At 36.6% G+C, this 13,536-nt stretch overlaps 1 protein-coding gene across 4 annotated transcripts in view; it reads right to left on the bottom strand.

The window, feature by feature from the left end:
* Umad1 (UBAP1-MVB12-associated (UMA) domain containing 1) overlaps positions 1-13,536 on the bottom strand; it is a 227,200-nt gene that overhangs the window by 58,958 nt on the left and 154,706 nt on the right. The window lies entirely within an intron of this gene.

The raw sequence follows: 13,536 nt of genomic DNA, 5'->3' as shown, positions 1-13,536 counted from the left end.
GAGAGAGAGAGAGAGAGAGAGAGAGAGAGAGAGAGAGAGAGAGAGAATGAATTTTTTAAAAAAATATTCATTTTCTAGTTTTCGGCGGACACAACATCTTTGTTTGTATGTGGTGCTGAGGATCGAACCCGGGCCGCACGCATGCCAGGCGAGCGCGCTACCGCTTGAGCCACATCCCCAGCCCAACTCTTTTTCTATTTTTATTGTTATTTTTTTTTTAGTTGTAGATGAACACAACACCTTAATTTAATTTATTTATTTATATGTGGTGCTGAGGACTGAACCCAGTGGCCTCCACACGCTAGGCAAGCACTCTACCACTGAGCCACAACCCTAGCCCATAAGGTTTACTCATTGAGTGTTTGTGCTTTTGTGGATCTGCCTTGGAGTAGATATTGTACTTTTCTATGTAATAATTAACCAAATGCCAGATAATCATTACCACAGGAAAGAACAATGAACAAATGCATAAATTAGTCTTCAGTTAATACTTTAATTTCTAAGGTTGGTACCTGAGTGGGTTATATTACTAAATGAACTAGGTTACTAAGCTGCCTGGAAGGACCCAGAACAGATATAAATATAGTTGGGCAAGTATAAGCATGATTAACTTATTAATTACCTGCTTTAATTTATTAATTATTGCTAATGGTGATGATTAACACATGATAGGTAGACAACAAATTAGCCTACTTTTTGAAGCATAATCAGAAGCTAAATTAGCAAATTGTAAACTGTTCTTCCCCCCCCAAATTAAGCCATCCTAGGAATGTCCCCAACAGGGACAATTAGCAAATTCATGGATGATGGTGATGGCATGGCTGACACTACAGGTTAGGAATGTGTTAGCATACAAGGTCACAAGTGTTGATTGAAGATAAAGCATGAAAATCTTTGGGGAGCTTAGCTTTTCCTTATGAAACACGAAAGTTTAGTTTATCAATGACTGTAAACAAGAAGGAGCCTCATGAAAATTTCAAAGGATTAAATAAAACCCTGTTAAATTCTAAAATCATGAAGCAAGAACTAAAATTACTTAAGATATTTTAACTCCCCACAGTGTTTACAATCTAAACATGTCAGTGCACATTCCCGAGGATCAGCTTTGTTCTCAGTTGTATGCAAAGTTATTGTTAGGCAGGGTCCAGCACATAAGAGAAGTTCAATAAGTATTAATTGAATAAATTAGTGAATTTATTTTTATGGTTTCTTGCCTATAAATCTGTGACAAAAGACTTCCTGGTAATGAACAAAAACTGTATTGGAGTAGTAATGTCTTTCTTCTAAAACTTTGTGAAACTTAAAAGGAAAATTTAATAAATACCACTCTGATATATTGCTACTAATTCAATTGCTACTAGAATTCATAATTGTGATATAATTTGTTAAATTTTAAAATCAGTTAAAAATTAAAAACACATTAAAAAGCATTAGGGATTTTTTAATTATGTCTATAGATAATAAAGTTTATTGTTGTTAAATGAAATTTTTAATCAATCTACTCTTGTGACTTAGGATGTCAAACAACTATTTTGATTGATTTTTGAGGAGGTTACTGGGGATTGAACTCAGGGGCACGTGACAACAGTCACATCCTCAGTCCTATTTTGTATTTTATTTAAAGACAAGGTCTCAATGAGTTACTTTAGTGCCTGCTTTTGCTGAGGATAGCTTTGAACTCACAATCCTCCTGCCTCAGCCTTCTGAGCCACTGGGATTACAGGCACTGCTACACCTGGATATTTTGATTGATTTTAAGTGACTTTACATTGACCACTTATTGGCACAACAAGAAAAGACTTATTTTTAGAATTCCCATTTTCTCTGAAAATTAGGGATTCAATAACCAACCTTCAATTGTAAGTGGAAAAATGAATGCACAAGGAGTTTATTTTCCTTAGTTATGCACATGAGACCAATATAACATGAGCAGCCAAGGTAATATAGATCTCTATATAATGAGGTCAAGGTGGAGTTTAATAATGCACATGCAAAAAAAAAAAACCCACATATGTGTACATATGTATGAGAAAATATGCATAACCCACTATATGAAAAGTCATTAACTCTAAGAAAGATCATTTATCGTTAAAAATGATTACTACTCCACCCATAGCCACACAAACACTGTAATCAACTGAAACCATTGAGTACAAATCTATTTACTTTGCCATTTTCTGAGGTGTGTATCTACACAAAAGTTTCTCCATTCTCCCTACTGCTTGAAAAACCAGAAAGGTTATCAGCTAGTGTTTTTGACATCACATAACACATCTGCCTGGAAGCAATTGCAGAATCACTATTTACTGAAATGCCATGTCTGGCGATGACTCAGATAGGACAATAACTGATTACAAGGAAAATTGCCATCTGCAACTTTATTTATCTACAAACAAAGACACAAAATGAAGGCTAAAGAAACAACAAAGGAAATAATAGGTTGCAATAAAATATAATTTTTGAAAGTTATTTCTATTATTTTATAATGGTAAAAGTTAATTTACTGTCTATATATTCTATAATCCACATAGAGGCTAGATACTTCAACAATAAACAAAAAGGAGCTGAGAAATGTGAAATAAGATATTATCATCTTCAAATATCAGTTAATTTTCACTTCTATGCTGAATAGATTCAAAAATTTCATTTATAAGTCAGTCATTTAAAAAGAACAAAACCTGTGGCATTTTTTTTGCAGTATTTTAATGCTCACAAAGCCTTTTTTAAAAAAAATATTTTTATTAGTTGTTGATGGATCTTTATTGTATTTATTTATTTATATGTGGTTCTGAGGATCAAACCCAGCACCTCACATGTGCTAGGCAAGTGCTCTACCACTGAGCCACAAACCTCAGCCCCTCATAGCCTTTTTAAAAAACATTAAACTTTATTATTTAGTTGGGTAGGCACAATAATATCTCCCTTGTACTTCCCTAGTTGACAGGTAAGTAAACTCTAATGGGTACTCAGTGATTCACCCATAGTCTCCCAGGTAGAAGGCAGTCCCATTGCAGGCAGAATCCATTTCCTAACATCCCCAGGGTCTCAGGTCTGGTGAAAGGTGGTTAAGGGCTGAGGTGGGAGGAACCAAGTCTCTGAGTTAGGTAGCAGGGTGGGAAGAGCCCAGAGCATAAACGGAAACTCTGAAAGCTCTGTGCTGTTCAAACCTAAGCCCCGACTCTCTATCCCCACTTCTATCCAATTCTTTTTTGCTTTCCGAGGCCCACAGATTTTCTATTTTCTTCTCTTTCTGGAACAGATGCCAAATACTTCTGACTAGAGCAAACTTCTGTCCTTCATTCTAGTCTTGTAAAGCAAACACAGTCTCCTGGATATTCTTCTAGAAGGTTGTGAGGCTAGAAACATTTACAAGTGACAAAAATTCCTCTTGTACCATAACCATGTAATTTTCTTTGTTTAAAATGTAGCTTTTATTTAGAATAAATGATAAGGAACACACACACACACACACACACCTCTAAAGCTCTTTCAGAAATTTAAAAAAAAAAAAGTGAAATTCACCTATAGCTTAGATTAGAGGTTAGCTGATTTTTTTTTTTTTTTTCTGTAAAAGGCCAGACAGTAAACATTTTAATCTTTTCAGGCCATATGGTCTCTGTCACAACTTCACAATTCTACCATTGCAGCCAAAAGCAGCCACGGACAATATCTAACCTAATGAGTGTGGCTGTGTTCCAATACAATTTTTATTTACAAAAACAGGTGGCAGGCTACAGTTCTCTAGTCTCTGATTCAGAGGAATATATGTGTTCCACCTTTGCTGGGACAAAAAATTGAATAAAGTTTGAACTATACAAGGGCATAGGAAAGAGACAGCCATTAGAGTACCATCATGATCTCATTCTCCTGGGTGAAGATGGGAGGAGATGGTAGAAAGTGATCATTAGATACAAGGGAAAGTGGAAAGGGGAGAAGTTCTTAGGCATGGGAAGGGAACACTAATGCCTCCTTGAACCATTCAGAGGAGGCTTGTCCAGAGGCTTAGTGGTAGGTGGGAAAGTGAACAGATACTTGGTTCCCACTCTTTCTGCTCCATTAGCATTCACTCCAGGCCTCTCTCCACTCTTCTTTCTGTGGTGTGGTAAGTTTGGGATGACCTGGCTGGCTGCCCATGGTTCTGCCCCTTCTTCCCTTCTCTCCAAAACAGCACATTCTTCTGAACCTCTGAATGGACAGACCTTGGCTTGGGGAAGCCTGCCCCACGTATCCTGTAACTGAATGTAACTCAAGCTAATTCTGAGATTCAGATTACGAAACACTTTTGCTCCCTGATATAAGCCTCGTTCTTCAACACCACTTTTCCAGGCAATACAGATGAGAATTTGATCTCCATCCATTTCTTTTTCCCTCTCAAGCAGAGGGCTGTAATTACTAGCATGCCCTTTGTAGGCCCAAGAGGACTGGAAGGGACTGGTGTGGACTTGATTGGAGCCCACTGCATATAAAAAGTTGTGAATACAAAAAGCTGTTCATTTCTTTTTCTTTTTTTAAGTTAGAGTTTTAATCTAGAATTCCATATCTGAGAATGCAACCTAAAAAACACTGATTCCAAGAGGTTCACATGGAAAAAAATTTTTTCTCTTGTCAGAAGTATGAGAAAAACCTGTAGGGTATAAATTCTATAGTTGCTTTCCAATGTACTTTACCATCTGAGAAATTCTGTAGTAAACAAATTTTAAAGTTTTTTCACAATGTATTTGACTATGGAGCATTTTATTTAACTGACATCTATTAAAAATGTTTCAGAGACTCATTAACACTCTATAGGAAATGCTTATATAACACTTCTGAAGCTAAAATTGATTACAAAACATATTATTTCTACCTAAGTCTTCAGAAGACCCTCAATATTATCAAATTCATTTGCTTCTGAACACTCATTTTACACAAAGCTAACCCATACTACATCCCTTTTGATGATTTTTTTTTTCCTGACTCCATATAAATTCACTCAATTGTATTTGGGTCTGACTAGCAGTTTGGCAGTTTGCTGCTGCATTCTACTACATAATTCTAATTCCAGAGTAGCTGATAATCTACAGAGTAGAAAAGGACAGCTAGGTACCTTGAAGACACAGGAGAAAGCCCCAGCACTTAAAAATATCTCCCCCACCAATTCTACCAATTAGAGATTCATTAGAGTTAATGAGCTCCTCTTTTAAAATGCAAATACCCTCTGGGAGTATTTGCCTATTAGTCATTCACCAAGTGAAGTAGTGGAAAGAACAGTGGAAAGGCCACACCATTAACTCCTTTTCAATCTTCCATACTCATTATACACAAGGCAGCTCGGCACTATACAAAGAAAATGGCTTTGAAATCTGTCAGAACTCAACCCAAATCCTTTACCAAATTTATGACCTTGTGCAAGTTACTTAATTTCTCAGAGTCTTAATTTCCTCGTCTGAAAAATGGGAATAATGATACAATAAAAGACTGCCATAAAGATTGAGAAACCAAATTAAATATTAATTGCAGAGAAGCAGGGAGGAAGTTGGGGTAAAATAAATGTTTGTCTTAAATGTTGGTGTGAACTGCTGTTCTGCCTTTCTCATGTAGCAAGTGCCATATCTTCAGCATTGGAGAACCTATGGATGGAATATCTGTGTCCCCTCAAAGTTCCTATGCTGAAACCTAATCCCCAATGTGACAGTATTAGCAAAGTGACCGGGTCATAAGAGTGGAACCCTTATAAATGGAAATTAATGCCTTTATGAGGAGCTGAACACCAGAGTTCTCCCCTCACACCATGTGAGGGCATAGCTAGAACCAGAATGGAGGCTCTCACCAAATTCTAAATTTGCCAGCATTTTGATCTTGGACTTCTCAACCTCTAGAACTATGAGAGGTAAATGTCTGTTGTTTACAAGATACTCAGTTTGTGGCATGTTGTTACAGCAGGCAGAATGGACTAAGACATAGAGGTTGACAGGACGGGCCTTTACATGCTCTGGCAGTGTTTTGAGGTAGGCTTTATTGTATTAATTGAACAAGGCTGCTGAAGATGCCAAATTATTCCATAATATCATGCTGCTTCCATTACTTATCAAAACTTAAGTTGTCCAAATCAGTTTAACATACATTTAAAACTCCTATAGTTCTTCTTAGTTTTCCCTTCCATTTTTCTAATTCTGTTAATTTAATTCCTTTCTGTTTTCCACTATAATGAAGAAAAGAGGAATAGAGAGAAAGCAAAAGTACTAATTGATTAAAAATATGACCTGCCCAGGAGCCTGGTCAGGATTCTGTTGACACCTGTTACCTAAAGGAAAACGAGGAACAGAAGTGCACATATGTAATCCCAACAATTTAGGAGGCTGAAGCAGGAGGATTGTAAACTCAAAGCCAATCACATGTCCAAGGCCAATCATAGGTTCAAGGCCAGCCTGGGCAAGTTAGTGAGAGCTGTCTCAAAGTTAAAAGGGTTAGGAATGTAGCTCCCCTAGTTCAATCCTCATTACAAAAAAAGAAATTATATCATTTGCAAGAAAATGGATGAAACTTGAGGGCATTATGATAAGTCAAAAAAGTCAAACTCAGAAAGTCAAGGTAGTATGTTTTCTCATATGTGGAAGCTAGAGAGAATAAAGTAAAAGAAAGGTTTGTGTGTGTGTGGTGTGGGGGAATCTCTTGAAAATCGAAGTGAGATTAATAGAGTAGAGTAAAGGGACCTGGGGGAGGTAGGATGTGAGGGAAAGGAGAAATACTGGGGAATTAAATTGACCAAATTATATTGTTATATCATGCACATGTATAACTATGTAACAATGACTCCCACTATTATGTGTAATTATAACCCACCAATTAAACATGGAAAAAAATTTTTAAAAGATGTCACATTTGTCATTTACTTATATAATACGAACACATGAAAGTCCTTAGGATTATAATATGCTATGTCATATTTAAAATGCTCATACAAAAAAGGAAAGGAATAAAAGTGAAAGTCATATGCTAGCCTAGATGGACTGGCCACAAAAACAAGCAAGCAAGGGAGGGGCTACAAGTAGCAAGGAATCCTGGGCTTTTATATGCATAAATAAAGGTAAAACCTGAGATGTCTAATTGCCAGTGGCAGGGCAGTGCATTTCACCTTTCAGTGTGCATAAGAATCACTTGTGGTGCAAATTCCTTAGTCTTAGAAGAGATTTCTGACTTGAGAAGTCTAGTAAAGGGCCTACAAGTCTAAATTTTTAACAAGCATTCCAAGAGATTCCAATGCAGATAGTTCATGGACAATACTTTAAGAAACATCAAAACAGACAAATATAGCCTTAAATAGCTAACAGATTATCATCTGCCTGACTTTTAAAGGTATCTTTCCTTCCCTACCTCCATTGTTCTGTCTCACATTGTTCAACTATTTAAGAGTACCTATCTCCCTACTAAGATTGGGACTTAATAATCCAAGTTTTCCCACAAGAAATTGAAGCAGAGTATCAAAGATGTATTTGTACATCCATATTAATAGTAGCACTATTCACAGTAGTCAAATGGTGGAAGAAATCCCGACATTCATTAACAGATTGATAAAGAAGATATGGCATATACATACAACAGTGTATTATTCAGCCTTAAAAAAGGGAAATTCTAAACATGCTACAATGTGGGTGAACCCTGAAGACACTGCTGTCACGAAAAGATATCTAGTGTGTGATTCCATTTATATGATCTACCTAGAATGATCAAATTTATAGGGACAAAGAATAGAATCCTGGTTGCCAGGGGATGAGGGAGTGAGGGGAATCAGAAGTTGTTGTTTAACAGGCAGTTTCAGTTTTGCAAGATAAAAAAGTCTTAGAGATCTGTTTTATAACAACGTGAATGTACTTAACACTTCTAGAGTATAAACTTAAAATGGTTTAATCTTAAGTAGGATGTGTCATTATAATAATTTTTTTTAAAAAAATGAAATGTGTTAATCATCTATTTTAAAAAAATAAAATGGTGAAAGTTCAGTCAACTACTGGTCAACATTTATATTTTTTCAATTTAGTTTCATTTTAATAATTGCTTACATACAAATGCTATAATTAGTTTTTATTCCATACTTAAAGAGAAAAGGAAGAGTCAAATGAAGCAAGTATGTTTTCTTTCTCTGCTACAAAATTGGTTCTGACTCAATAAAGGCCAAATAGTTGGATCAGCTACTCAGCTAGTACACATACTAATAAAAAATAATAACCCATATCAGAAAAGCACACAGATCATTTTGTACTAGTACAATGATGGTTCTCTTGATGTATAGCTGCAGGATTATTTATATTCATACTATTGGTAATAACACATTGTTAGTAATGCTGAATATCAATGTGTTATCTTTTCAAAAAACTTTCAACTTAGATATATAGGAGTCACTTAAATTAAGAAATTTAAAGTAGAAAAGTGTGGGACACATATATGAAGCACAGTTATAGATTATACAAACTCCAAGGCTAATATGCATATTCTACAATGATCTAAAGCAAAATACTGAAACTTCCTCTGAAGAAGAGGCATTTTTCAATCCTAAGTCTTAATGTCACTAGGATAGACAACAAAATTCAAATGTTTGTGGGCAGGGCTTCAATAGCAACGAATATTCTAAGGCATCTACCTTTGCCTTGGGATTCCTTCCTATAAAAATCCCAGAAAATCCAAGGAGGTGAGGGAAGGAAAACAGGAGAATAACAGTGTAGGGGGCAAGAGACAAATTAGTCTTTGAAAGCCTGCTACTGGTGGGTCCCAATCTAACAACTTTGACTTAGAAGCTCCAAAATAGGTTGACACCACAAAATCAGGATTATGGAAAGGTGTAAAAGTACAAAAAGTTCATTAAGAAGTAAGAGGCACCCCAGTGAGACTGAGCACATAAGATGGCTAAGTAGCGTGAGAGGCCTAGGGATGGAGCTCCATCATGCAGAAGGCTCTGGGTTCCATCCCCAGCACTAAAAAAACCACACAAACCAATAACATTCAAGTAGTATGAAATTGCTTGATTCTGAGCAGAAAGTAATGCAGAAAGAGCAAGGACCATTCTTTGCCTAAAATGTTCCTCGACCCAGATCATGACCAGCTGATGTGCACTCAATCCTCATCCCTAGCCTCAATACCACCATCAAGACTCCCTCAAAAGAACTCATGTTCTTGTTCTCTTCTCTAAAGCACTTCATACATTTGCAATAATCATTTAATTACATGCAAGTGCAATTACTATACTAATAATTGTTTAATTACTAGCAAGTGCAATTACTATACTTTCTGAATACCTGTTGTTCCTACTAGACTATCAGTTCTGTGAGGACAATGACACAATTATTTAATTCCCTACAACACTTACAGCATCTGGTACACTGGCTGGCACCCACTAGGCACACAGTAGGCCCTTAGTAAATGGCATTAAAGCAAATGCTGGCAAGGTCCAGAGAAGTGACACTCAGGGAATTAAAAGTTTCTGATGAAACTATGGGTTTGATGCATGAAGCTGAAGAGGATACACTATGACTGATAAAAGGAAATAAGTTTATTAACAGCACTTAAAACTGAGTGAAAAACAGAGGCTGAACAAAAGGCTTAAGGAGAATCAATAATCACAGCTCTAACATAAAGTCTGGACAAGATATCTGCAATAAAGAAGGACAGGGTTAGCCCAACTGTATGCTACATGGAAACACTTCCTATTCCTTTGTAAAGGGAGAAAAAGAAAAGCAAAGACTTTGAAATTTCATTAGAAAAACTGATAGGATTCTAAGTATCTGAGAGAGATGGTACAGAGAAAATATTTTACTGGGTTCTATTTTGTTTCAGTGCACTTGAGATTAAATACATGAAATACAAGAGGTGTCTGAGACTCCTAAGTATTTTTATCTTATTATATTCAGTATTATATTAAGTTTTCTGTCTTTGACCAGTTTTGGACCACATATTTATGACAATGGGATCCTAATTGGATCAATGCCACAATCTGGCTGGGCACAATTCAGGAGCCACTTGTCAAAAGAAACTAACTTTATTTTTAGAACCACACACACACCAAACAAAAAAGCTCCTCAGGAAAACCTTCAGAGCCCAACTGCCACCACCGGCTTCCCACAAGCCTCTCTCTCAACCACCAGCCTCTCCACCTCCCCCATCCTCCTGCTCTGGAGGCCAATTGGCTGGGTCGCGTGGGTGGAGCCAAAAAAGTCCCCCAATGAGCAGCTCCGTGGTCTGAAAGGGCAGGGAAACAGCCCAATGAGCATCACCGCAGAGGAGCCAATCAGCTAGATGTTGCTGGGGCCGCTGTGAGCCAATCATCAGCCAGCAGCTGGAAGTTTGCTGGCAGCTGGAAGTTTGCTGGGGCCCCTTCGGCTGTGGCTCTCAACAGATCAAATTACACTTATTCCATGTATGTATGTCACATACATCTAGAAAGAATAAATTTAAAAAACAAAACTAATGCTTGATGATTTGATCATTCCTCAGATTCAAACACTGATAAGGATTTTTATCTTCTTATAAACCATTATTAGATTTTATTAATATTTTAGGAAGTCTTCTCAATCCATTGAATAAATAATATTGGCTCAAAAAACCCATATTTAGAAACATATACATTAGAAATATATGCCAACAAATTTGTGATAATTAAAAAATTCCCCTAAAAATAATTGTACTGTTCCAGAAAAACTGCAGGAATTGCTGGGAAAGGGAGGGGACATGGGGTAATTAATGATGGTGAATGTGATGATCATTATTATCCAAAGTACAGGTATGAAGACATGAATTGGTGTGAATATACTATGTATACAACCAGAGATATGAAAAATTGTGCTCTATATATGTAATAAGAATTGTAATGCATTCTGTTGTCATATATAAAGAAAATAAATAAAATACAGGAAGCAGGAAAAAAAGGAATTGCTAATTTTAAGACCAGTTAAGCTGTGAAAATACGTATCAGTCTAAAGTTATGAAAATTGTACATGGCTTCTATCTTAAAATTATACTTCTAATTTATGACTACCAAATTTCTCAGTATTATGTGGTTTCCTAAATCAGATTCTCTTGAAATTAGAATTAAATTCCTATTATGTCCTTATATCATCATGTTTCAGTGATTTCAAATAAATTTAGCAATTTTCTAGGGCTCTAGTGTAATAAAATTCAAATCCAAATGTATATATGCCTAATTGGAAAACCTATTTTAAAAATTTCAGTCTCTAATAACTTTTTTTTAAAAAAATATGGAAGACGAGGATGGAAAAGAAACACATTAACCATCCATCCAGCACTGTTATACAAAGTTGTCCAAGAGTAACTGCTTCAGACAATTCAACTTGTCTTAAATTCTTTGTCTTCTCCCATTCATGTGGAAAAACTTAAAAGGAAGCAAGCCTCCTCCCCTCGGCTGTCAGGCTCTGTCTTCATGCTGTGACAAAGTTCACCAATCCTAGTGAGAGTAAAGCACCTGAGAACCAAAGCAGAGTAGCCATGGGGATAGTTTCCAGTCTCAGAGAAGAGCAAAAAGTATTCATCCCAATACGGCTTCCACACAGGAGAAATAGCGAATGTTCAACTCTGTGATGGCACCAACTGCTCCGTGAACCATGCATCTCCTAACCCATCTCATAGCAAAAGAAGGTGGGAAGATGAGGATAAAGAATATGGTTCCTTGTTAAGCTTCTGATTCTAAGATTATAGCAAATGCTAAAATAGCAAAAAGTTTATCAAATTGCGAGACTGCACATGGTGGGAGTGGAATGAAGAGCTGGAAAATGCAGGGCTGGAGGCCCTGAGTTCTCAAAACAGTAAATGGACCTGTATTAAATATCAATGGAAAACAACAAAAAAAAAATCCCCCAAATTAAATTATTTGGGGCTTATCTATTATTGCTAATTATCCAAAGACCTGTTTTGATATAGATTGATGAGCTAGGGTTTTTATTTCCCAATGTACATACATAGAACATTTAAAAAAAAAAAAGAGGCCAGTCTATTTGTCTATGTATCTATGTCTATCATCCTTCTGCCCTCTCTTCCTGAATAATTCAGTTCCAACAGGTTTAGGCAGTGTGCGGATGTTGGAGTTCAAGTGGGGAGAGGAGGACACAGACATTGACCTCCATGCCTGGTAAAGAGGGGCCTAGATCATCTTATTGTGACAGAAAGTGCTCAAAGAATGAGCACGACAGTTTGAAATGGCTCTCACCAACCAAAACTGTGAGATTTTACACCTAAAAATAAATAATATTTTGACATTATACAAACATAATCCATTACAAATAGAAATTGATACACTCGGATTGATATATATGAAAAGAGGATAAATTTTTTCTGTTCAGTGGAATGCCAACGGATAAATGGAGGGAGAAGGACTGAAGAAATTATAAAATCACTGCTTGGCAACTATCATAATAATTAATTCAATCAAGAACCATACAGAGATGCTAAAACTAATGGGTAAGAAGTTGATGAAGAAAACGGAATTATATAGTCTTTAAGTACTTCCCTCTAAAAACTGAGTATAATGTGAAAATGAGTAAACTTCCCAGTGGAAAAAGTCTGGTAGACATGACCTTGATTAAGAGGTCATGGTCAACATCTCTAGTAATGTAGCAAACAGAATTTATGCACCACCTGACAGGATGCAATAAGAATACATCACTTCCATGATATTCCTAACAAAAATACCTCAATGATAATCTGAATCTAATTATAGGAACATGTCAGAAACCCCAAAATTGAGTATTGCTATAAAATAATTGGCTTGCAACCTTAAAAATATCTATAGATATTGAAGACCAAGGAACATTGAGGAATTGTTCAAAATGGAAGGATATTAAAGAGACCTGAAGGTCTTCCTCTTCTCCTTAATGGCACAGTATTAAGATTTTTTTTTTTTTTTAAAAGGACACTCCCATATGGGAACTCTCACCCATAAGCTCTGTCTAAACATCTGGGTGGAGGAAACTAGAGACAGACTGGGCCAAGCAGCCATGGCATTGAAGCAGCTCACAGGAGAAGACCGTGTTTTCAGAAGCAGATGCACTGACAGATCCTTTGGCATCAGAATAAATAAAAAGACTGCCTCCCATTCTACAGTCTGTGGGGCTGAGGCAGAGGAAATTCTGGAAAAAGTTCTAAAAATATAGGAGTATAAATTAAGAAAAAAATAACTTCTCAGGTAGTGGAAAATTTGGTTTTAGAATCCAGGAATACACTGATCTGGGGATAAAATATGGCCTAAAAACTTTTGGTACCTATGGCCTGGACTTCTATATGGTGTTTAGTTTAGTTTAGATCCAGTTTTCCGTACTACAGACAAGAAGCACAGAACAGACTGCACTGAGGCCAGAGAATCAGCAAAGGCCATGTGCTGGTCCCAGAAGAAATATTATGGGATCATCCTTCCTGGCAAATGAATTCCTCTTTCTACCAAAAAGGCCGAGAGAGAGAGAGAGAGAGAGAGAGAGAGAGAGAGAGAGAGAGAGAGAGAGAGAGAGAGAGAGAGAGAGAGAGAGGAGGAGAGGAGAAGTAGAGAGAGAGATGATGGAA

The sequence above is a fragment of the Marmota marmota genome, unplaced genomic scaffold (genome assembly GCF_001458135.2).
Source record: "Marmota marmota marmota unplaced genomic scaffold, marMar, whole genome shotgun sequence".
Lineage (NCBI taxonomy): Eukaryota > Metazoa > Chordata > Mammalia > Rodentia > Sciuridae > Marmota > Marmota marmota.
Note: the sequence above shows the minus strand (reverse complement) of the source record. Positions and strands in the feature narration are given on the sequence as shown.